The following is a 23,992-nucleotide window of genomic DNA, read 5'->3' on the forward strand; positions in this document are numbered from 1 at the left end:
TCATTTCACTGGGCCACAGTGTACACAAATATTTGCTTGCATATGTTTGGGGTTGTGACTGTGAGGTTTGCTTAGATGGTGTCAGCATCTGTACTGGTACTGGAAACATACTCAAGTCTTACTGGTGATTAAGGTCAATGGAAAACCACAACAAGTCAAAACAGTCAGAGCCACTAATGGCCCAGACCCTTCAGCAGTGAAGGTCTGTGCCATCCCACTAGGTGAAGAGCCATGACCAGCTTTGGAGTTTGCTGAGCGCTCACTGAACACAAACTAGTAACAGAAAAAACATTTGTAACCATGTGACCACTTACAAAACCAAGTCCATAATTGTTATTTGTCCTCCTTCTATTGTATATTTATATATCTGAATATATACATAAAGCCAATATCTTTATTTTCTTTCCTCTCTTATTACCTTATTATTTAATGTAAGAATCTTGACTTTCCACCACAGTATTTTAGTATTTTCAATTTACTAACACAGTATTTAAGTTACAGGATATTAAGAAGAAGAGCAAACAACCCAAAGACAACACCTTCCCTTCTGGGCAGGGTTCATGAATTTTCAGTTGTACACAGGCCAGTTGTATGATGTTAGCTCAAATTATGACCTCAGTAATGGCTTTATTTGGAGATTAAGTACACTTTAAGGAGATGTATCTACATGCTAAGTTGAAGCAATGGACTTATGATGGCTAATTTTATGTGTTCATTTAACTGGGCCGGAGTGTGCACACATATTTGCTTGCATGTTTGGGGTTGTGACTGTGAGGTTTGCCTACATGGTATCAGCATCTGAACTGGTGCACTGCAAGGCAGATTGCCCTCACTTATGTAGGTGTCCTCATCTAATCAACTGAAGGCCTGAAAATTACAAAAGGCTGACTCCTCTGAGTAAGAGGGAATTCTCCTGCCTGGGAGCCTGAGGGCTGAAACACCAGCTCTTCCTGTCTCACCATTTGCACACAGGCACGTGAACTCTTCTGGATTCTCCAGCAGCTTTCTGCCTATGGACCTGAATCGGGACAGTGGATGCTATGGTTTACAGCAGTTCCTGGTCTTTCAAGTCAAAATGAGACATTGGCTGTACAGATTTTGCACTTGTCAACTGACATAAACACAAGAGTCTACCACTTATAATAAATCTCTTCATATACATGTATAAATATACACGTACAAACGTATGTATGTTCTTAAATATATCACGTTTTTGTGGATTAGAAGACATATTGTTTAGATATCAATAATACTAAAATAGAGATTCAATACCTAATACAGATTCAATACATTCCTTACCTAAACTCCATGGTGGTTTTTGAAGATACAGAGGAATCTAAAAATTTCATGTGGAATCCCAAGGGACCCTATAGACAAAAAAGTCTTGAGAATAGCTAAGTAGAGGGGCCATAGTTCCTGATTTCAAAACTTACTGTGAAGCTACCATTTTAAAAACAGTGTGATACTGGCATAAAGACAAGCATCTAGGTGACTGGAATATTTCAGAAAGCCAAGAAATATACTATTATTTTTGGACAAATGACTTTCTACAGGGGTACCAAGAATATCCAGTCAGGAAAGGACAGTTTTTTTTCAATAAATGGTGATGGCAAAATTTGATATTCCCATGTAAAAGAATGAAGGTTGACCTTAACTTACAGTACATACAAAATAACTCAAAATGAATAGAATGCCTTAATATAACAACTAAAATTATAAAATAGGAGAAAATGGGAACCTTCAAGACATTAGATAATTTCTTGAATATGGCATCAAAGACACAGGCTACAGAAGAAAAAAATAGATAAATTGGACTACATTGAAATTAAAACCTATGAATCAAAGACCACAATTAAGAGAGGGAAAAAAATGATTCATGTTGTACAAGAAACACTTGTAAATGTTTATCTGATAAGAAGCCATTATCCAGAACATACGAGGAATTCCTACAAGTCAGCGACAACATGAATAAAAAGTAGGCAGAGAATATATATAAATGGAAATGAAAATTTGAAAAGATGCCCAACAAAACTATACACACTTGTGCTATGTCCATGAAAATGTAAAATGGGGCAGCCTGTTTGGAAGACAGTATGCCATTCCCCAAAAAGTTAGAAATAAAATGACCATTAGATCCAGCAAGAAAGATTTCTGTATATATCAAAAGAACTGAGAACAGGGAAAGAAGACATACTTGTACATTCACGTTTCTGGCACATTATTCACAACTGCCAAAATGCGAAGCAAGCCTAGTGTCCATCAGCACATAAGTGGATAAAGAGAATGTGGCCGGCAGAGGGAGCATCACTCAGTGCGGAAAAGGAAGGAGTTTCTCACCTGCTACAAGACAGATTCAATTTGAGAATGTGTTAAATGAAACATGCCGTTCATTTTTAATAAAGTTTATGGTAGATAACAGGTTTATATTTACAGAAAGTTGTAAAACTAATACAGTTTCCATAAACTCCACACTCAGTTTCCCTTATCATCATATATTAGCATGTTGTCAAAATGTATTAGCATTTGTCAAAATAAATCAGTAAGTGTTAGTAAATTATTTTTTAATAAATTACTTTTAACTAAAATCCATATTTAACCAGACTGCTAACAAATTAGTCTTGACTAATTTTCTTTTCTCCTGGTCCAGGATACCACATTAGTGAAGTTGTCATGTTATGGTAGATAACAGGTGTCCAGTCCCGGTGCCGCGCTGTTCCCTATGGGGGAGGGGGCTGGCCCGGACTCCAGTGCTGCTATTTCTTTATGCACTAGACTTATTTATGTCTCCTGGGGAAATATATCTTCTTTTAACCTTCAAAAGAAGAGCAAGGGGAAAAAAAAGTAATACACAGCATTTCTAGTGGAAAAAAACACTTTTTTTAGGAGGAGGTTTTGGCCTGAACCACCTAGCATGGGGGCGGGTGAAGAAAGTTTCTTTATTTCAATTGAAATTGTGTTTCGTTTTGTTTGTGGAATCTTTTTCAAAGCCCGGTGGCTCTTTGGACCAGGCCAGAGAAGGGCGTGGAGGCCTGCGTGCAGGCCCCTGCAGTCCCCCTTTCCGCCCCCGGCCTCCCGCGGGCACCCCGCACTCCCATGCCTGCTCCTGCTGAGCGCTCTGCGCATTAGACGCCCCAACTTGGTGAAAGTTTCTTTGAGTTGTTCGGTTTTGTTGTCTTCTTTTTTTCATTTGCTATGAAAGTGAGTAAACAGTTAAAAAAAAAAAAAACACCAAAGACAAAATAAATCCGTTTACATCCAAAAAATGTAGACAGTGACAGTTTCTAACTTTCCTTATTAGTGATGAACTTCGCATTTTGAGGAAAAATAGACATTTTGTACAAAGGCCCTCAGTTGAGTTTGTCTGATATTTTACTCAAGATTACGGGTTGTGGATTATTGGAAGTAATTATTGGAAGATTACAGCGGTAAAAGGCTAGTTTCATCACATCATATCGAGGGAATATAATCTCAATGTGATTTATCACTGTTGCTGTTAAACTTGATCACCTGGCTGAAGCAGTATTTGTCACATGTCCCCTTTCTGAAGTCCCGCCCTCCCCACTCCACATGTGCCTTTTGGAAGGAATTCACTATGTATAACCCACACTTAACAGAGTTGGAGACTTTGAGGGCAGAATTTCTACATAATCATTTGGAATTATTTTGCCTATCCTTCTCTACCTAGTTATTTATTGAAATATTTATATCATTTTAACTCATAAGTACTTATTTTATACTTTGGGTTATGTTTAAATTTTGTGTTATTTATTTTGATGCTCAATTTTTTTTCAGCTTTGGGCAGTAGGGCCTCTTTTACAGGCTTTTGTGTCCCTTTGACATGTCCTCATCATGGTGTGAGTACGTGTTTGTGCATGAGTGTGTGCGTGTTAGCACTTCCTTACTGTCTAGCATTACAATATGCTCTAGTTCCTCTGGTACATTCCCTGTCCCAAACCTAGAATCAGCCATTTCTTCAAGAAACCCTATCTCGTTTTATTGGAGAAAGCATGGGAAATCAAGTCCTGGGCACTAGGTGATCATTAGTTTTTTTTAAGTCAAAAGATGTCATTTATGGCCCATATGAACATTTGTGTAATTGAAAGAATAGGCCATCTTTCTTCCATGATGTCATAACACATATTGGAAATTAAATTCTTTATCACATCAGGTTCATGTTTCTTAATTAGGAAGGGAAGAGATGCTAGGGAATGACTTCCCCAGACTCTGTTATTTTGCATCATTCATATTTAAATATTCCTCCAGGGAAAGCAAAAGTGAAGCATTTCCCAGTCAAAATGCTGTTGGAGAGTGGATTTCAGGAAGTCTAAGGTGAATCGGAACAGCTTAGCCTGGAATCTGGCGTGTAGGAGAGAACCTGGTCTCTTAGTGGAACCAAAGGTATACCCTGGTTCCAGATTATCAGGTGGAATTTTAGAAGCACCTCTTTATGTAATTTGAGCAGAAGGTGTCTACAATATCTTGGGAAGAAATGAGGGGAAATGAATACCCTCATCTCTGCCTAAACTCTTACCAAATCTGGTAAGATTTGAATTGGAGATTAAGCTAGTTGTATTTCTTACTTGGAAGATGAGTCTGATCAAGGCCACTGTAAGTATCTCATACACACAACGTATCGGTGGAAGGATGGAATGTTTAGGACATTTCTAGGAGTGCCTTACATTCTACAGTGAGATGAGGGAAATAAAAGGTGTGCACAGCAGCTCCTGATGGAAATGGGAACTACTAGGTAAGGACTATTGGAGTCGAGCATTCAGAAATAATACAAGTTTGGGTGTTCCTGTAAATGCTCCCTGGAGATGATGATTTTGATGTGGATACAGCAGAATGCAGGATACCCTTTTTCTCAATGGCAACTGAATGTGGAATAGTGTGGAACACAATCTCATTGTACCTATGGGATGTTTTCTTAATTCTTTTCTTCGTTCAACAAATATTTCTTAACCACCTACTTTCACCTAGTTGATGAAATTCATTATTTATTGGCAAAAATTCTCATCTTTATCTTGCTTCTTTCTAAAACAAGACATTTTGTGTAATTCTAAAATATGTGTATATTTATATGTGCATCTCTATGTATCTATATATAAAGAGATACATATAATGCACATAATATATACTTATGTATGTGAATTGTACATATGTACATATCCCTCTATATATCTATATATCTAGACATACACATGCAGGTTTAGATTATTTTTTATATAATATTCTTAATTGCTATAACTAACCAATAAATTTTCATTTGTCTGTTGAACAGCTCTAACAAGAACACATTTGGAAACATCCAAGAGCCAGCAAATGTGTGGTTAAAGGTAGTGTGGTGGTTGGTGTATGATGTGATTGAAAAGCACTGAGTTCCAGAACTACCTCTAGAGTTGACTTACTGTTTTGAACATTTGGGTCTTATTACTGCCTTAAAAATATTTCTGCTCTTCCTGCTTATACCACAAGGAAGTTTGATGGCAGTGCGAATAATAAACCGTCTCTTAGGATAAGATGTTAAATGCTGTGCTTTCCAGTGCAGCACTGATCACCATGATAGTCATGTATTATGAAACGTGATATCCGCACACATTTCGACAATTAATTATTGCTCACATCTCTAATGCAAAGAATGCAGCTTCTTCACACAGTGCAAATATATGCTTTTTTGGTACTTTTCTAAATACATTTCATTTATATAATTGTGTGTGTATTATCCTGCTTTTAATTAAAGCTTACCATCCTAAGCAGACATTCTGTTCTTTTATTTTTCATTTTAGAATACATTTTCAGGACCATTTCATATATGTCTGCTATGTTTTCCTCAGTAACTTTATCAGTGGGTGGTATGAATGGCAGTACAATGCCTGAGTCATTCAGCACCCTTCAGATGGGTTTTAAGTTCTTTTCCATCTTTGCTATCATGGAAAGAATTGTAATAATTTTCTCTGTCCTTGTAGCGAGTTTATCTGTAGAAAATGGAATCACTGGATCAACATCTATGCAGTTATGACCTTATATGTGTTGAAAATCACTCCCTAAGAAATTGCACCCACTTAAACTGTTACCAATAATGTGTGGAATTGACTATTGCCACAATCTGTCAGCGCTATATGCCGACAATCTTTTATTGTAAAGATTACTCTATTCAACATAGGTGAAAATGATCATATTATTGGAAATTTAATTTGAATCTATTTAACTAGGAATGAAATTGAACATCTTTGTATATGTTCAATTATATTTAATAAGGAGCAGGTAATTTATAATTGTTTTTTTGCTGATTATTCATTTTTTTGTGTGTGCATGTAAGATTGAAGAGTGAAATCCATTGAGACTTCAAAATTATGCTTTTATCTGGAATGTGATTTGTAAATATATTTTACCAATTTGGCACTTAACAATTTGTCATGGACTGTTCTACTATTTGGGGAATAGAAAGTTACATATACAATATGTCCACCAGTTGACACATAGTTAGACATTAATAAATATTAATTCCCTTTTTATTTCTATCACTTCTTACTTGAAATCAGACTATAGAATGTTCAAGATACATATCACAAAAATTCTACTCGAAGTTTCGGCGGTGATTCAGAGCTTCCAGAGCTCATTACTCAGTTCCTGGTCCTTAACAGTAAACCAGAAATTTTAAAGAATATTTTGATTTACAGCAAATTTTCTCCTTTTCTTTCCTTCCTTTTAGTCTCATTGACTAAATAATACATGTTGAAAGACTCAGAAAAACAATGACTAGGGGAAGGATTTAACTTTAGACAACATAGTAGAGTAAAAAAGTGCAAAGATTAATTCAGTTTAATTTAAGCCTAAACAACTAGAAAGGTATGAGAGATAAAAACGAAAGAAACATGCTTACTCAAAACAACACATTTTAGTTTCATGATGAACTGGGCCAACTGCTTGGGTGTTCGTTGCAAAAATTTCATTTTTATTGTCTCTTTCTCTACACCTACCCCCATCACGTGTGTGTGTGAATGTGTTTAGGTTTATTAAGAAAGACACTCTGAATTTAGATAATCATTCTTTTATATTTACATATTTTAAGAGTATTTTATAACTGGACTTGGTTCAAGGAATGTGAAAAGCACACTGAGTAAATCATGCAAAACTTTCCTCTGCTTCTACAGCATATGCCGCTCTGAATATCGATAAGTCCGTGACGAAAACTGAAGACAGCATTCAGTTGAAGAAGTTATTCACTTACGCCAAATAATCTCAGTTAGTGATTATTATATGTGAACCATCATTATTTTTTTCATTATTTGTCCATTTCTACTTCAATATTTTCATAAAGAATCAGGTAAAAGGATCAAGTAAGTATTATGGATTGCATTTTATTCAGATAAAAACAGTACACAGCCTGTAAGTGATTACGCTTTTATAAGAAACCAAGCACATGTATTTGACTTCCAAATGTTTTATTGATTTTATAATTTTTAAAATTTCTCCTTTGCAGATTATTTCTAATCTGTGCTTTCACTACGTGGGCTAAACAATGCAGCAAAATAACAGCGTAACTGAATTCATACTCTTAGGATTGACACAGGATCCTATGACGCAGAAAACGGTCTCTGTAATCATCTTTATTTTCTATGTGGGAACTGCAGTGGGGAATTTACTCATTATCATGACCATCAAGTCCAGCCGAACACTTGGGAGCCCCATGTACTTCTTCCTCTTTTATTTGTCCCTAGTTGATACCTGCTTTTCAACTTCCACAGCCCCTAGACTCATTGTGGATGCTCTCTCTGCAAAGAAAATCATACCTTATAATGGCTGCATGACACAAATCTTTGCACTACATTTATTTGGTTCCATGGAAATCTTTGTCCTCATCCTCATGGCCGTTGACTGCTATGTGGCCATCTGCAAGCCCTTGCCGTACCCAACCATCATGAGTCAGCAGGTCTACATCATTCTGATTGTTCTTGCATGGACTGGGTCTTTTATACATTCTATGGCTCAGATTATGTTGGCCTTGAAGTTGCCTTTCTGAGGACCCAATTTGATTGATCATTATTTTTGTGATATGCAGCCCTTGTTGAAGCTTGCATGCATGGACATATATGTGACCAACCTACTGTTGGTGTCTAATAGTGGGGCCCTTTGCTCATTCAGTTTTGTGATTCTGATGATCTCATACATTGTCATCTTACATTCTCTGCACAACCACAGTACAGAAGGGAGGAAAAAGGCTCTCTCCACTTGCACTTCCCACATCACTATAGTCGTCCTACTCTTTGGTCCGTGTATATTCATCTATACACGTCCCCCAACCACTTTCCCCATGGACAAGATGGTGTCCATATTTGATACTATTGGGACACCCCTCCTCAACCCCCTGATCTACACACTGAGGAATGCAGAAGTGAAAAATGCCATGAGAAAGCTGTGGTATATCCAAATTACTTCTGAAAGCAAAAGATGAATTGAGGGCCTTGGATGAATACTTTTTGTGTCGCGGTTTAACTGGGTCTCTACAGATATCAGTGTCATAGTGTGTAGTCTGACTCCTCCATGCACTCAAATATAATAAGTGTGATTTCCTTACCTTTCTTTGTTCTGTCCACAAACTAGTAACTTTCCAAACAACCTCATCTTGACTCTTTCTTTTTCTGAGCATTCAATTCTGGCATTGCTAATTGTGAAATAATCTCACAACACAGTAGGCAGTCTAATTTGATAAAAAGAAAGACATATATATGTATAGTCACATCTGTTCAAACATGTGAGGATCCTTAAACAGCATGTAGCTTGTTCACTATGATTGGTAAGTCCTCCAGAGCATATTTCAAATTAGGTATCCTGCTTTCTCTTGAACATTTCAAAGCAAAGGAACTAATTTTGTGTATCAGGAAGTTAGCTTTATTACATCATTAGTTTAGCTTTGAAAAGTTCCATATGTAAATCAAAAAAAATTTTATATGTGTATATTTAATGTAATTATATTCTAATAAAATATTACTTATTGTTTTATTTGGCTATTAGATAACTGAGACATGATATATGGGATTTTTAAGACATAGTGTTACACAGGCCTTGAAATATTCAGCTACTGTGTGATTGGTGAATAGGGACTATGATAATAGAATTCTATAACCCCAAGAAGCAAGAAAGTAAAAAAAATTGTGTTTTCAAAATGAAATAAAAATTAAAAATACACCAGAAATACAACTTTCATTTTTGGGATTGAAGCACACAAAGGTACTTGGAAACAACCTGGTTTGATGAAAAAAAAGATGGTGTTACTTTATGTGAAGTTGGAGTATGTCAGTGAAACAAAGGAAAGTCAGGTAGTATTCACTACACTTGCCTTTAGTTAGTGGTGTTAGAGAGAATCCACTATTTAAGTCCATGATTGCCACTTTCTTTCTCTATCTGTGCTTTCCTAATTAAGACTTTGTGAGAATTGTTAGAATTCCTGATAGAATTTTGACATGTTAGAACTTCCAATAGAACTTTGATGCCCAGGGCCAGCAGAGCAGATTTACAGCTGTACCTTGGATGTGCATGCTGGGAGTTACATCATGAACGTTTAATATTCATCTATTTCAGTGTATTAAAATGTGCCACCTCCTTAGTAATTGTTGTAAGATTACATTTTATTTTTAATGTTGTTGTTCCTTTTTTAATTGCAAAACCTTGTCACTACCAATGTTGTCCTCCTAATAAAGAATCTTTTAAAATAAATTCAGTAGAATAACACATATACTGTGTTTTAACTTATTTTCGTTTACTGGGACAGTATGAATCTTAGTGTCTGTCCTGGTGTCCCAGCATGTCATTCATGAGGAGGAATATATAATTACCACAGAATGAAAATGTCAGGATCCATCACAAATTTGTCTAATCTACATCTCTATCACACCAGTACATGTACACACACACTATAGGTGTTCATGGTAATTTGGTTTTCAGATGAATGAAGGTAAGACATCTAAGAGAAATTAAAGAAAGCCTATATGTAAGTTAAAAAATATTGTTAAGATAATAGAATTAGAACAAAACTTAGGTTTTATGTGGGTCAAAAGTACTTGGAGTCAAACTATAACTGTGATAATGAAATAAAAGTTTTAAAATTTCTGGGATGCTATATCCATGCAATGGAAGTGAAGACCAAGTCTCAAAAGTGACTCTTCTAAGATGAAAGGAACAAGTAGTGTCTGATATGTGTTCAATGCTTTTTTTGTTTTTACCATATTTGTGTCTCATTAAAATGGTACAAAGTTATATACTCCTATTTAAACTTTCTAGATGAAAAATCTGAATTTCAGAAAAGTACAGCAATATATTGAGTTTGTTCTGCTAAGAAATACCAGAAGTAAGGTTTCAAACCACTTTTCTGTGTCTCCCAAGTCAGTAACAAATAGCTGTATGCTACATTATGCCTTATTTAAAAGATCTTATTAAATAGCTGAAAACACTGTAGACATTAAGAAGTTGATTCAGTCATCATAATATAATGACAAATAGTATGACCCCTGGGGTCATTGCATCCAAACTGAGACTCTACCAAATTTTTATTTTATTTATTTTTTTGAGAGGGCATCTCTCATATTTATTCATCAAATGGTTGTTAACAACAATAAAATTCTGTATAGGAGATAAATGCACAATCATTAATCAACCCCAAGCCTAATTCTCAACAGTCTCCAATCTTCTGAAGCATAACGAATAAGTTCTTACCTGGTGAACAGTGCAAGGGCAGTTATCACAGAAACTTTCACTTTTGATCACGCATTATGAACTATAAGCAATCAGGTCAAATATGAATATTCGTTTGATTTTTATACTTGATTTATATGTGAATCCCTCAATTCTCCCTTATTATTATTATTATTATTATTATTATTATTATTATTATTATTATGTTTAAAAAATGCTGAAGTGGTAGGTAGATGCAAGATAAAGGTAAAAAACATAGTTTAGTGCTGTAAAAGGGCAAATGTAGATGATCAGGTGCGTGCCTATAGAATAAGTATTAATCCAAGCTAGACAAGGGCAACAAAACATCCACGGATGCAGAAGATTTCTCTCAAAACTAGGGGGGTGAGGTTCAAAGCCTCACCTATGTTGATCCCCAATTTCTCACCTGATGGCCCCCCTGTGCCTGTGCCAGTCTTAGGTTGTACCTCGCTTGAGGAATCTTACCCGTCTCTGGCTAAGCAGTCATCTTCCAGGGCCATACAGGTAAATGTAAAGTTGGGAGGTGAGAGAGAAACAATATTGTTTGAAAAGGTTAGCTTTTTACTTCTTTGCAGATTTCTGCCCTGTGGCTTTTATGCCCAGCATTTGTGTTGAGGTATGTTTAACACTTGGAAGAATTATGATACTCGGTAATTTCGATATGAGGCACAAATTCTACTTAAGGGTTATAATTAGGAAGGAAGAAGAAAAGCTATAGAAGTAGCAGATGGAAGAAAACATGGGAAGATTGATTATTTCTTTGACATATCTTCTTGTAGAGTAACATAAGCATGTATAGGTTTTAAACTACTAATTAAATTGCATACACACATTAACATAATAGGAATACAGCTACATAACCAAAGCAGACCTACAATTACCAGACATCGCCAGTGAAACCAAGAAAACCAGTTATGCACCCTAGGAATTTCTGAAAACTGATCAGTGATATGATGGATATTGTCTAACAGAATTTGAATAGTTTGAGAAAAATCAGACAAATTAAAACAACACATTCCTGGAAACTGTTCACATCCCATGTGTTCTTTTAACAGTAGATAGTCTGTAGTCGCAAGATTTTGGAATGCTGCAACTTGCACTTCTCCTAATTCTTGGTAGAGTTCCGACAGTATAGATCCAGTGAAATTTGTTGTTTTACTGTATGCACAGACCAGCTTAAATATCTCCTTCTTCATTCCAATGGCAAGTCCAGTAACTGGTGGGATGAATGCAGCTACTACTACAACAGCGCCAGGATCTTTGTTGAAGTTTTTTGATGATCATCTACTGGAATGACTCTTCCAGAGAATGTTGATGTTGGAAGTTCTTCTTCATATTGTATCGTAATTCGTTTTCTGGGTAGCCAAATTAGGCTTTGATCCTCTGTATAAACACAAACAAACCCCAAACCCTTTGCCCACCCTTTGATATGCCCTTTATATCATTGTGAAGAGCTTATTGGAGATCACCACACAGGAACAGCTTTTTTTTCCTTTTTTTTAAGACAAAGGAATATTATCAGAAAAATGTACTTCCATAGCTGATCATCTGACACCCTTTAAATGATCAAAATTAAGGATATTTAAAGCATGCTTTAATGGTTGATTTACAGTTAGATTTATCCTAACAGCGAGTAATTCCCCTTTTCTTTCATTTTTTTTTCTGTTTCCCTTTATCTACAATTACATGAAGAATATTATGTTCACTAGGCTCTCCCCTATACCAGAACCCCCACAATCCCCTTTACAGTCACTATCCATCAGCATAGCAAAATGTTGTAGAATCACTACTTGTCTTCTAGGTGTTGTACAGCCCTGCCCTTTCTCCCACCCAACCCATTATGCATGCTATTCATAATAGCCCCTTTCTTGTTCCCCCTCCTTATACGTCTCTACCAACCCATCCTCCCCAGTCCCTTTCCCTTTGGTACATGTTAGTCCATTCTTGGGTTCTGTGATTCTGCTGCTGTTTTGTTCCTTCAGTTTTTCCTTTGTCCTTATACTCCACAGATGAATGAAATCATTTGGTATTTCTCTTTCTCCACTTGGCTTATTTCCCTGAGCATAATACCCTCTAGCTCCATCCATGTTGTTGCAAATGGTAGGATTTGTTTTCTTCTTATGGCTGAGTAATATTCCATTGTGTATATGTACCACTTTTTCTTTATACATTCATCTGACTTACATTCAGGTGTTTGATCCATTTTGAATTTATTTTGTGTATGGGGTTAGACAATGGTCCAGTTTCATTCTCCTACATGTTGCTGTCCAGTTTTGCCAGCACCATCTGTTGAAGAGACTGTCATTTCCCCATTGTATGTCCATGGCTCCTTTATCAAATATTAATTGATGAAATATGTTTGGGTTAATGTCTGGAGTCTCTAGTCTGTTCCACGGGTCTGTGGCTCTGTTCTTGTGCCAGTACCAAATTGACTTGTTTACTACGGCTTTGTAGTAGAGCTTCAAGTTGGGGAGTGAGATCCCCCTACTGTATTCTTCTTTCTCAGGATTGCTTTGGCTATTCAGGGTCTTTGGTGTTTCCATAAGAACTTTTGAGTTATGTGTTCCAGTTCCTGGAAGAATGTTGCTGGTAATTTGATAGGGATTGCATCAACTCTGTATATTGCTTTAGGCAGGATAGCCATATTGACTATATTAATTCTTCCTAGCCATGAGCATGGGATGAGTTTCCATTTGTTAGTGTCCCCTTTAATTTCTCTTAAGAGTGACTTGTAGTTTTCAGGGTATAGGTCTTTCACTTATTTGGTTAGGTTTATTCCTAGGTATTTCATTCTTTTTGATGCAATTGTGAATGGAACTGTTTTCCCAATTTATCTTTCTTTTGGTTCATTGTTAGTATACAGGAAAGCCACAGATTTCTGTGTGTTAATTTTGTATCCTGCAACGTTGCTGTATTCCGATATCAGTTCTAGAAGTTTTGGAGTGGACTCTTTAGGGATTTTTATGTACAATATCATGTCCTCTGCAAATAGTGACAGTTTAACTTCTTCTTTATCCATCTGGATTCCTTGTATTTATGTGTTTTGTCTGATTCCCATAGCTATGACCTCCTGTACTATGTTGAATAACAGTGGGGAGAGTGGGCATCCCTGTCTAGTTCCCGATCTCAGAGGAAAAGCTTTCAGCTTCTTGCTGTTCAGTATAATGTTGGCTGCGGATTTTTCATATATGGCCTTGACTGTGTTGAGGCACTTGCCCTCTATACCCATTTTGTTGAGAGTTTTTCTCATGAATGGATGTTAAATTTTGTCAAATGCTTTTTCAGCATCTATGGAGATGATCATGTGGTTTTTGTCTTTCTTTTTGTTGATGTGGTGGATGATGTTGATGGATTTTCGAATGTTGTACTATCCTTGCATTCCTTCGATGAATCCCACATGGTCATGGCATATGAACATTTTGATGTATTTTTGAATTCGGTTTGCTAATATTTTGTTGAGTATTTTTGCATCTACGTTTATCAGGTATATTAGTCTGTAGTTTTCTTTTTGGTGGGGTCTTTGCCTGATTTTGGTATTAGGGTGATGTTGGCTTCATAGAATGAGTTTGGGAGTACTACCTCTTCTTCTATTTTTTGGAAAACTTCAAGGAGAATGGTATTACGTCTTTTCTGTGTGTCTGATAAAATTCTGAGGTAAATTCATCCAGCCCAGGGGTTTTGTTCCTGGGTAGTTTTTTGATTACCGTTTCAATATCTTTGCTCGTAATTGTGTTGTTTAACTTTTGTGTTTCCTCCTTGGTCAGACTTGGAAGGTTGTATTTTCTAGGAAGTTATCCATTTCTTCTAGGTTTTCCTGGTTGTTGGCATATAGGTTTTCATAGTAGTCTTTAATAATTCTTTGTATTTCTGTGCAGTCTGTCGTGATTTTTCCTTTCTCATTTCTGATACTGTTGATTTGTGTTGATTGTCTTTTTCTCTTAATAAGTTTGGCTAGAGGCTTATCTATTTTGTTTATTTTCTCAAAGAACCATCTCTTGGTTTTGTTGATTTTTGCTATTAGTTTATTGTTCTCACTTTTATTTATTTCTTCTCTGATCTTTATTATGTCCCTCCTTCTGCTGACTTTAGGCCTCATTTCTTCTTCTTTTTCCAGTTTCGATAATTGTGATGTTAGACAGTTCATTTGGAATTGTTCTTACTTCTTCAAGTGTGCCTGGATCGCTATATACTTTCATCTTATGACTGCTTTTGCTACGTCCCACAGAAGTTGGGGCTTTGTGCTGTTGTGCTCATTTGTTTCCATATATTCCTTGATCTCTATTTTAATTTGTTCATTGATCTATTGATTATTTAGGAGCATGTTGTTAAGCCTCCATGTATTTGTGAGCCTTTTTGTTTTCTTTGTAGAATTTATTTGTAGTTTTATACCTTTGTGGTCTGAAAAGGTAGTTGGTAGAATTTAAAGATTTTGGAATTTACTGAGGCCTTTTTTGTGACCTAGTATGTGGTCTATTCTGGAGAATGTTCCATGTGCACTTGAGAAGAATGTATATCCTGTTGCTTTTGGGTGTAGAGTTCTATAGATGTCTATTAGATCCATCTGTTCTACTGAGTTGTTCAGTGCCTCCATGTCCTTACTTATATTCTGCCCGGTGTATCTATCCTTTGGGGTGAGTGGTGTGTTGACATCTCCTAAAATGACTGCATTGCAGTGTATTTCCCCCTTTAGTTCTGTTAGTATTTATTTCACAGATGCTGGTGCTCCTGTTTTGGGTGCATATATATTTAGAATGGTTGCTTCCTTTTCTTGGACTGGGCCCTTTATTATTATGTAATGTCATCCTTTATCTCTTGTTACTTTCTGTGTTTTGAAGTCTATTTTGTCTGATATTAGTTCTGCAACACCTGCTTTCTTCTCTCTGTTGTTTGCCTGAAACATGTTTTTCCATCCCTTGACTTTTAGTCTGTGAATGTCTTTCACTTTTAGGTGAGTTTCTTGTAAGCAGCATATAGATGTGTCTTGCTTTTTTATCCATTCTTCTACTCTGTGTCTTTTGATTGGTGCATTAAGTCCATTTACATTTAGGGTTACTATTGAAAGATATGTACTTATTGCCATTGCAGGTTTTAAATTCCTGGTTACCAAATGTTCAAGGTTAGCCTCTGTAGTATATTACTGCCTAACTTAGCTCACTTACTGAACTGTTATATACACTGTCTGGAGATTCTTTTCTTCTCTCCCGTCTTATTCCTCCTCTTCCATTTTTCATATGTTGGGTGTTTTGTTCTGTGCTCTTTTTAGGAGTGCTCCCATCTAGAGGAGTCCCTGTAACATGCCCTGTAGAGATGGTTTGTGGGAGGCAAATTCCCTCAGCTTTTGCTTGTCTGGGAATTATTTAATCCCTCCATCATATTTAAATGATAACCGTGCTGGATACAGTATCCTTGGTTCAAGGCCCTTCAGTTTCATTGCATTAAATATATCATGCCATTCTCTTCTGGCCTGTAAGGTTTCTGTCGAGAATTCTGATGATAGCCTGATGCGTTTTCCTTTATAGGTGACCTTTTTCTCTCTAGCTGCCTTTACAACTCTTTCCTTGTCCTTGATCTTTGCCATTTTTATTATTATTATTCTTATGTGTCTTGGTGTTGTCCTCCTTGGGTCCTTTCTGTTGGGAGTTCTGTGTATTTCTGTGGTCTGTTCGATTATTTCCTCCCACAGTTTAGGTAAGTTTTCAGCAATTAATTCTTCAGAGACACTTTCTATCCCTTTTTATCTCTCTTCTTCTTCTGGTACCCCTATAATACAGATGTTGTTCCTTTTGGATTGGTCACCCAGTTCTCTTAATATTGTTTCATTCCTGGAGATCCTTTTATCTCACTCTATGTCAGCTTCTATGCTTTTCTGTTCTCTGGTTTCTATTCCATCACTGGCCTCTTGCATCTTATCCATTCTGCTTATAAATCATTCCAGAGTTTGTTACACTTCTGTAATCTCCTTCCTGGCATCTGTGATCTCCCTCCGGACTTTATCCCATTGCTCTTGCATATCTCTCTGCATCTCTGTCAGCATGTTTATGATTTTTGTTTTGAATTCTGTGTCAGGAAGCTTGGTTTGGTCTGTCTCCTTCTCCGATGTTGTCTCTGTGATCTTGGTTTGCCTGTAATTTTGCCTTTTCATTGTGATAGAAATAGTTTGCAGAAATGGGATGAGTGTCGGCTGGAAGAACTTCCCTTCTTGTTGGTTTATGGCCTTCCTTTCCTGGGAGAACAGCGACTTCTAGTGGCTTGTGCTGGGCAGATGCATGCAGACAGGGCTTCTGATTCCTGCCTGGCTGCTATGGAGTTTATCTCTGCTGTTGCTGTGGGTATGACCTGTCTTGGGCTGCTGCTCCAAAATGGTGGAGTCGCGTTGGAAGGGGATCGGCCAGGAGGGTATTCATCTCTTTGAGGGGCCTCCGTGCTCCCTACTGTGCAGGGGTTTTGAGTGCCCAGAGATCCCCAGATTCCCTCCCTCTAGACTAAGTATCCCACCCTGTCCCTTTAAGACTTCCAAAAAGCACTCACCAAAACAAACCAAATAAAACAAAACAAAATTAAATAAATAATTTTTTTTTTTAAAAGCCACTCGCTTTTCTTTGTCCTCAAGCGCTGGCCTCAGGTACCCACTCACTGGTCTTGCTACCCTGTTTCTCTAGTATCCATGACCCCATGCATGCACTGTGTCTGCGCTCTTGTCTGGATGGCTGGGGCTGGTTTTTCAGCAGTTCTAGGCTCCCTTCTCCCTCTCAGCTATGAGTCCTCTCCTCCCACCAGGAGTTTGGAGGAGGGGTGCTCAGGTCCCCCCAGGCTTGTGCTTGTATCTTACCCCCTTCGTGAGGCTCTGGGTTCTCCCAGGTGTGGATGTGGTCTGGATGTTGTCCTGTGTCCTCTGGTCTCTATTCTAAGAAGAGTTGTCTTTGTTATATTTTCATAAATATATGTGGTTTCGGAAGGAGATTTCTGCTGCTCTACTCACGCCACCTTCTTGGCTTCCCCTCTCTACCACATTTTTAACAGGTTTATTGAGATATTTTTTGGCATACTAAAATTATATACATTTAGGGTGCGCAACTTCATGTCTTACATATAATGTGAAAGATCACCACAATTAAACTAGTTAACATTTCATTGTCTCTACGGAGTAATTGTGTGTGTGTTTGTGTGTGTGTGTTCAATTAGAAGATTGAATTTAAGATCTATCATTTTTGTAATTTCAAGTATATCATATGGAATTGTTAACTATACTCACCATGCTATATACTAGATCTCTAGAACTTATTCATTCTACATAACTAGAACTTGTACACTTGACCAATATCTTTCCATTCCCCACAACACCTGTCCCTAGGTAACCACCACTAGACTCTGTGCTTCTGTGAATTGGACTAATTGATTTCCACAAAGCAGTGAGCTCATGCAGTATATCTCCTTCTGTTTCTTGATTATTCCACTGAACATAATGTCCTTCAGCTCGATCCATGTTGTTGAAAATGACAGGGTTTCTCTCTTTTTAAAATCTGTGTATATATTACATTTTGTCTATTGCTTCATCTGTCAAGGCCAATAAGTTTACATCCATATCTTGGCCATTGTGAATAAAGTGGCAGTGACCATAGACAGGATTTCAGGTCCTTTGGATACATACCCAGCAGCAGGATTGATGGGTGGTTGTCCTATTTTAGACTTTTTGAAGAACCTTCATATTCTTTTCCATAATGGCTGTACCAATTGGCATTCTACTGGTTGTGCACATGTGTTTCCTTCAATCTATGTTCTTACCAATACTTGTTACCATGAGTCTTTATGGTAATAGCCATCCTGACAAGTGTGAGGTAGTATTATTTTTCAGCTTCGAAGAGATATAATTAACATATAACATTATATGAGTTCAAGAAGTAAACCTGTTGATTTGCTACATGTATATATTGCAGTGATTGCACTATAGCATTAATTAACACCTCTCAAACAATACATAATTTATACTTCCTTTCTGTGATGAGAAAATTAAAAATCTCCTCTTTATGTAATATATTATTATTGACAGTATTTCAAGTCTATTAATACAATATAATCATCATGCTGTACATTAAATCCCCAGAGATTATTTGTCTTAAAACTGGAATTTTTTACACTTTGACCAGAATCTTCCCCATTTGCCTTATCCCCCAGAAAATGGTAACTATCATTCTACTTTCTGCTTCTATGAGTTCAGCTATTTTAGATTCTTCATGCAGGTGACATCATTCAGAATGCATTTTTCTGTCTGACTTATTTCATTTAATATAATGCACTCAAGGTCCAATCATTCCATCCATATTGACATAAATGGCAGGATTTCATCTTTCTCTTGGCTGAATAATATTCCTTTGAATATACATACATATATATATATACATATATATATATATACACACACATGCATGTATTTATATACATGACTTTCTTTCATATGTACACATTCACACACACACACTATATTTACAAATGTGTGTGTGTTATTTTGTTCCATGCAGAAGATAAGTTGTCCAAATACATCATATATATGTGGGTTTATTTGTATATTCTCTCTTCTGCTCTATTGGTTTTTATATGCTTGTTTTTCTTATGCCAATACCTTTCTTTTTATTAGTATAGTTTTGTAATCAAATTTTAGATCAAGAATTGTGATGCCTCAGCTTTCTACTTCTTGCTTAATAAGCTTTGGCTACTACAGGTCTGTTTTGGTTCCACATGGTTTTAGGAATTTTTTTTCTGTTTTTTAAATAACATCATTGGGATTTTACAGAGATGGTATTGATCACTGTAGATCACTTTGGATATAAAGATATTTCAACAATATTCACTTTTTACAACTTGGACAGAGTATGTCTTTCCATTTATTTGTATCTTTTATTCTTTTCATCAATGTTTTATAATTTTCAGGGTACAAAACTTTAATCACTTTGGTTAGGCTAATTCTTAAATATTTACTCTTTTTATTGCTCATATGAATGAAATGATGTTCTCCTTATCATTTTGAATACTTCATTGTAAGTGCTTAGTAACACCATGGATTTTTTTGGTTATCTATCTTACAACTTTACTAAATTCATTAGTTCTAACGTGTGTGTTTGTGGGTGTGTGTGTGTAGACTTCAGGTTTTCCATGTATAATGTCCTCTGTAAACAGAGATAATCTTACTTCTACCCTTCTGACTAGGTTTCCCTTTATTTGCCTAATGGCTCCAGATAGAAATGTTGAATAGAAGAGAGACATCTTTGTCTTGTTTTGGATCTTAGAAGAAAATCTGTAGCTTTTCACCATTGTGATATTAGCTGTGAATTTTTTATGCATAGCCTCATTATATTTAGTTCCATTTCTCTTATTTGTTAAAAGTGTTTTTATAAAAGGGTGCTAAATTTTATCAGAGACTTTTTCTGCAGCTATTGAGATGCATCCCAGGTATAAATCTCAGTTGGTTGTGATGAATGATCCTTTTAATGTGCTGTTGAATTCACTTAGATAGTGTTCTATTTAGGATTTTTGCAGCAATGTTCATCAGGAAAATTGCCTCATTTTTTTTCCATGTCTATGGTTTTAGAATAAGGGTGTGATGGTATTTAGAAAGCATTTGGAGGTGTTCTCTGTTCTTCTACTTTTCAGAAGAGTTTAAAAAGGGTTCGTATTAGTAGTTCTTTGAATGTCTGGTGGAATTCACCCATAAAACGATCTGGTCCTGGACCTTTCTTTAGTAGAAAATGTTTTATTATTAATTCATTCTTCTAGTTTGTTATTGGTTTGTTCAGACCTTCCATTTCTATTTTGTCATTCTCTTTCTCTCTTAATGTTTTCCTTTGTTGTTGAGTTTTTGCAGTGATATTCTTGGATCCCTTTGCAGTTTTCTCTGTGATGCCTCTCTGGGTAAAAATATGACACAATCATCTATGGTTGTTTTTAATATGTGGTTACTACGAGGCTTGCCTAAAACCACTTTTGGTATCATAGTCCGCTAACATCATAACATCAATCACATATATACTTCTACTTCTCCCGTCAAACACTTCATGTTATTGATGTTACACTTTACATCTATTCATACTGTGTTTCAATTAGTCAGCTTTTCTAGTTATACTCCTTCTTAAAACATTTGTCTTTTAATGTTTATATTAAGACTAAGATTTCCATACTACCATTAATGTAATACATTATTCTGTAATTGTCTTTATATATAATTATATAAAGTAAGTTTTGTATTTTCACAAATGTTCATGTTGTTGTTTATTGTCCTTTCCATTCAGTTTGAAGGACCCACTTTTGCATTAGTTGTGAAGCAGTTCTGGAGGGGATGATCTACCTCAGTTTCTGTTTGTGTGGAATGTCTTTATAGCCTCTTCATGTTTAAAAAACACTTTTTTCTGAGTACTGAATTTTTTATTATTATTGTCTTTCATTCAGTACTTTGAATATATCTTCCCACATCTGCTATTCATCAAGGTTTCTGTTAAGAAACACAGGAAGGAACATCTTAGGGCTCCAGAAGGGAGCAGAGGTGTTTCCAATGACCTTCTTCTGCTTTTATGAGTGACACTATTTTTATTCCTTCTTTACTTTACCACCATTCCCACAATTGATCTTTTTTAACCCAATACTGCCGGTCAGTTCTGAAGCACCTAAGAACTTCAAATCCTTGTTTGCATATGATTAGTGAATATGAGGAGGGTTACCTTGCTGTCCTCATAGGCTAAAAAGAAATCAAATTTTAAGCTTATTATATATGAGATGTTTCTGACACAAAGTAAAGAAAACTTCAGAGAATAATTTATAGGATTCTAAAAAGTTACATCACTATTTCATAAGATATTTCTCCTATAAAACAGATAACAATTTTTTCAATGTTCTGTGAGAAGACAGCTATCACAATTACTGTGCTGAAGACAGCTATCAAATTACTGTAAGACTTGACAGTAATTCTGTCTTCTAAAAGGTAAGTGACAGATTCTCTCCATCTTTTCACCCAGAGAGGCATCATTACAAAATAATACAAGTTAATTTTCTAAAATATGTTCATATCTTTTTTGATTAAACTGTTCACCAACACTCTGAGATACTAACAACAACAACAAAAAGACCCAAACTTTTAAAGATTTACTGTTAATATAGGAAATAAATAGAAAGAATATATATGTTAGGGAAAAATGATATTGTGAACTTAAAAAATTTTTAATGAGCACCAGGTGTATGAAAAGCCATCATTGCAAGAAGGAATAGAGGAACATTGTGTTGCAACTGTGGAGAATGAGAATTGTGAATAGAGCTTTCCAATATGTTAAATCCAGGAAGGAATCAAAATTAAGCACATTTTTTGTTATAATCAATACTATCTAATATAAAAAAGTCAGTAAGAAAGGCCTCAGGGAGCAGGAGAATATATTTTCCTTTTCACAGGCTATCACTGAAGGTCTTGTAGGGGAAGTTTATCAGCAGTTGGGCCCTAAAGTACACAGAAAGGTGAAGCAGTAAATCAGGAGGCATTTCAGGAAAACAGGAGGGTGGAGAGGAGTTTGAATACTCTACACCTACTTACTTATGTTAATCCTTGGCTACTACATCATGTCCATTGCAGAGCTCCCATCTGACCTACTTACTAATCTTTGTATGTTCCCATTACAATCAAAACACACCCTGTTTATACACAGATTTCAGTAAATATTTATTGGTTTGACAGTATTCTACCTTTTCTAGGTCATGAAAATTAGAGGCTACAAAGCAGATTTAAAATCCTCCTGTTTAACATAGAAAAAAAAATTCCTGAAATGGACTTGAGGCCCAAGACAATATTTTTCAAATAAATCAATAAATATTAAATAAAATAGCCTGGATTGTTTCAAATATGAATGGATAGAAATGCAGCACAGATTGGGGTGTAGGCCTTCAATGTCATCATGAAACGATTGATTGAATATTTGATAAACATCCACAATAATAAATAACTTAACTAAATCATATGCTCTTAGTATCCTTGATTTATTTTAACTATATAGGTCCAGAAGTGAAAAAGAAATATCTTTGTCTTAAAAGTGGACAGGCTAATAAAATTAGTAGCATCCAAACCAAAGCCTGCACTTTCAAGGAGGAAGCCCAAACCATAGACTCGAGGGAATCAGAGACTTCCACAACCTCTTGCTTCCAGTGCCTGCCATGTTTCCAAGTGCTGACACTGTGTGACAGAGCACTCACTGAAATGAGTAAAGGAGAGAATAAGCTCATGCTGATGATTAAGATACCAAGACTCACTCCTCTTACCATCTCAGATCTTTGTCCAAGATCAAAAAGTCCAAAAACACTTTTTTATCTTTGGTACTAAAATGTCAGTATGTTCATCAGGCATTTTTCAAGGACTTGTTTTTTATGTAGAGGAAGACGAGACATTTCAACTCTGTTGAAGAGGTAAAAATTTACTAAGGGAGGGAAAAAATATATAAGGGTAATTTTGTGTCCTTGGAGTCTATCATGGGCTGAATTTTGGTCAACTCACAACTTGCAAGACAATGTATTGGAGGCATGGGTGAGACTGAGAAGAAAGACAATAGGGTAAGTGAGTCTTTCAGATTATGTTTAAATGCATCCCATTTCAGCTTGTGCTTTTACTTGCATGCAGTGTCACTTTCAATATCAACTTGACAAGAAATACCTAGAGAAAAGGTTTTGTTATTCGGAATGAGGGTCATGATACTATTTCTTTCCAAATTTTAAAAATGAAATCTTAATTGGAGAAAGAAGGACACCATGACTTTACAAGGGTCATCACATACGGGGTCAGAGCTAACAATGACACTTAAGGACCCAAAATGTTATTATGGTTTTGTCTTCTTAAAGAGATTATGGAGGCCACCTGATAGAGATATGGCCCAAGTACAGCTGACAGTCCACCTAATAGGTTAGTGGACTCCGCTCAGTTTAGTTTCAGTTTAACTCACATGATTTTCCTGATCTTTAATGTGCTCCCAAGCTGTCAGGATTACTATTGTTTATCGTTCTGTGGGGGTGGCGGGGGGCGGGGATAGTACCAGTGTGTAAGAAGGACCGAAGCACCTGATCAGCACATAGGTAGTACTTCAGAAGCAATACTCATCCTGAAAGATATTGCAGACATTAGTGCCACCCATCAAAGAAGTGACTAATGCACAGACAATAGTCTCTGTTGAGTCTCTATTTTACTAATCTCTATGATCGCTGCAAAACACAAATGTATTATGCTGTTGTGACAGATAACATATTAACTTAATGATAAATATAA

At 36.1% G+C, this 23,992-nt stretch overlaps 1 pseudogene; it reads left to right on the plus strand.

Annotated features, from left to right (window-relative positions):
- The first annotated feature begins 7,522 nt into the window (after window positions 1–7,522).
- On the plus strand, window positions 7,523–8,455 carry LOC140850140 (olfactory receptor 4C11-like; annotated as a pseudogene).
- Window positions 8,456–23,992: the final 15,537 nt, after the last annotated feature.

Source organism: Manis javanica, chromosome 6 (genome assembly GCF_040802235.1).
Source record: "Manis javanica isolate MJ-LG chromosome 6, MJ_LKY, whole genome shotgun sequence".
In the NCBI taxonomy this organism is placed as follows: Eukaryota; Metazoa; Chordata; class Mammalia; order Pholidota; family Manidae; genus Manis; species Manis javanica.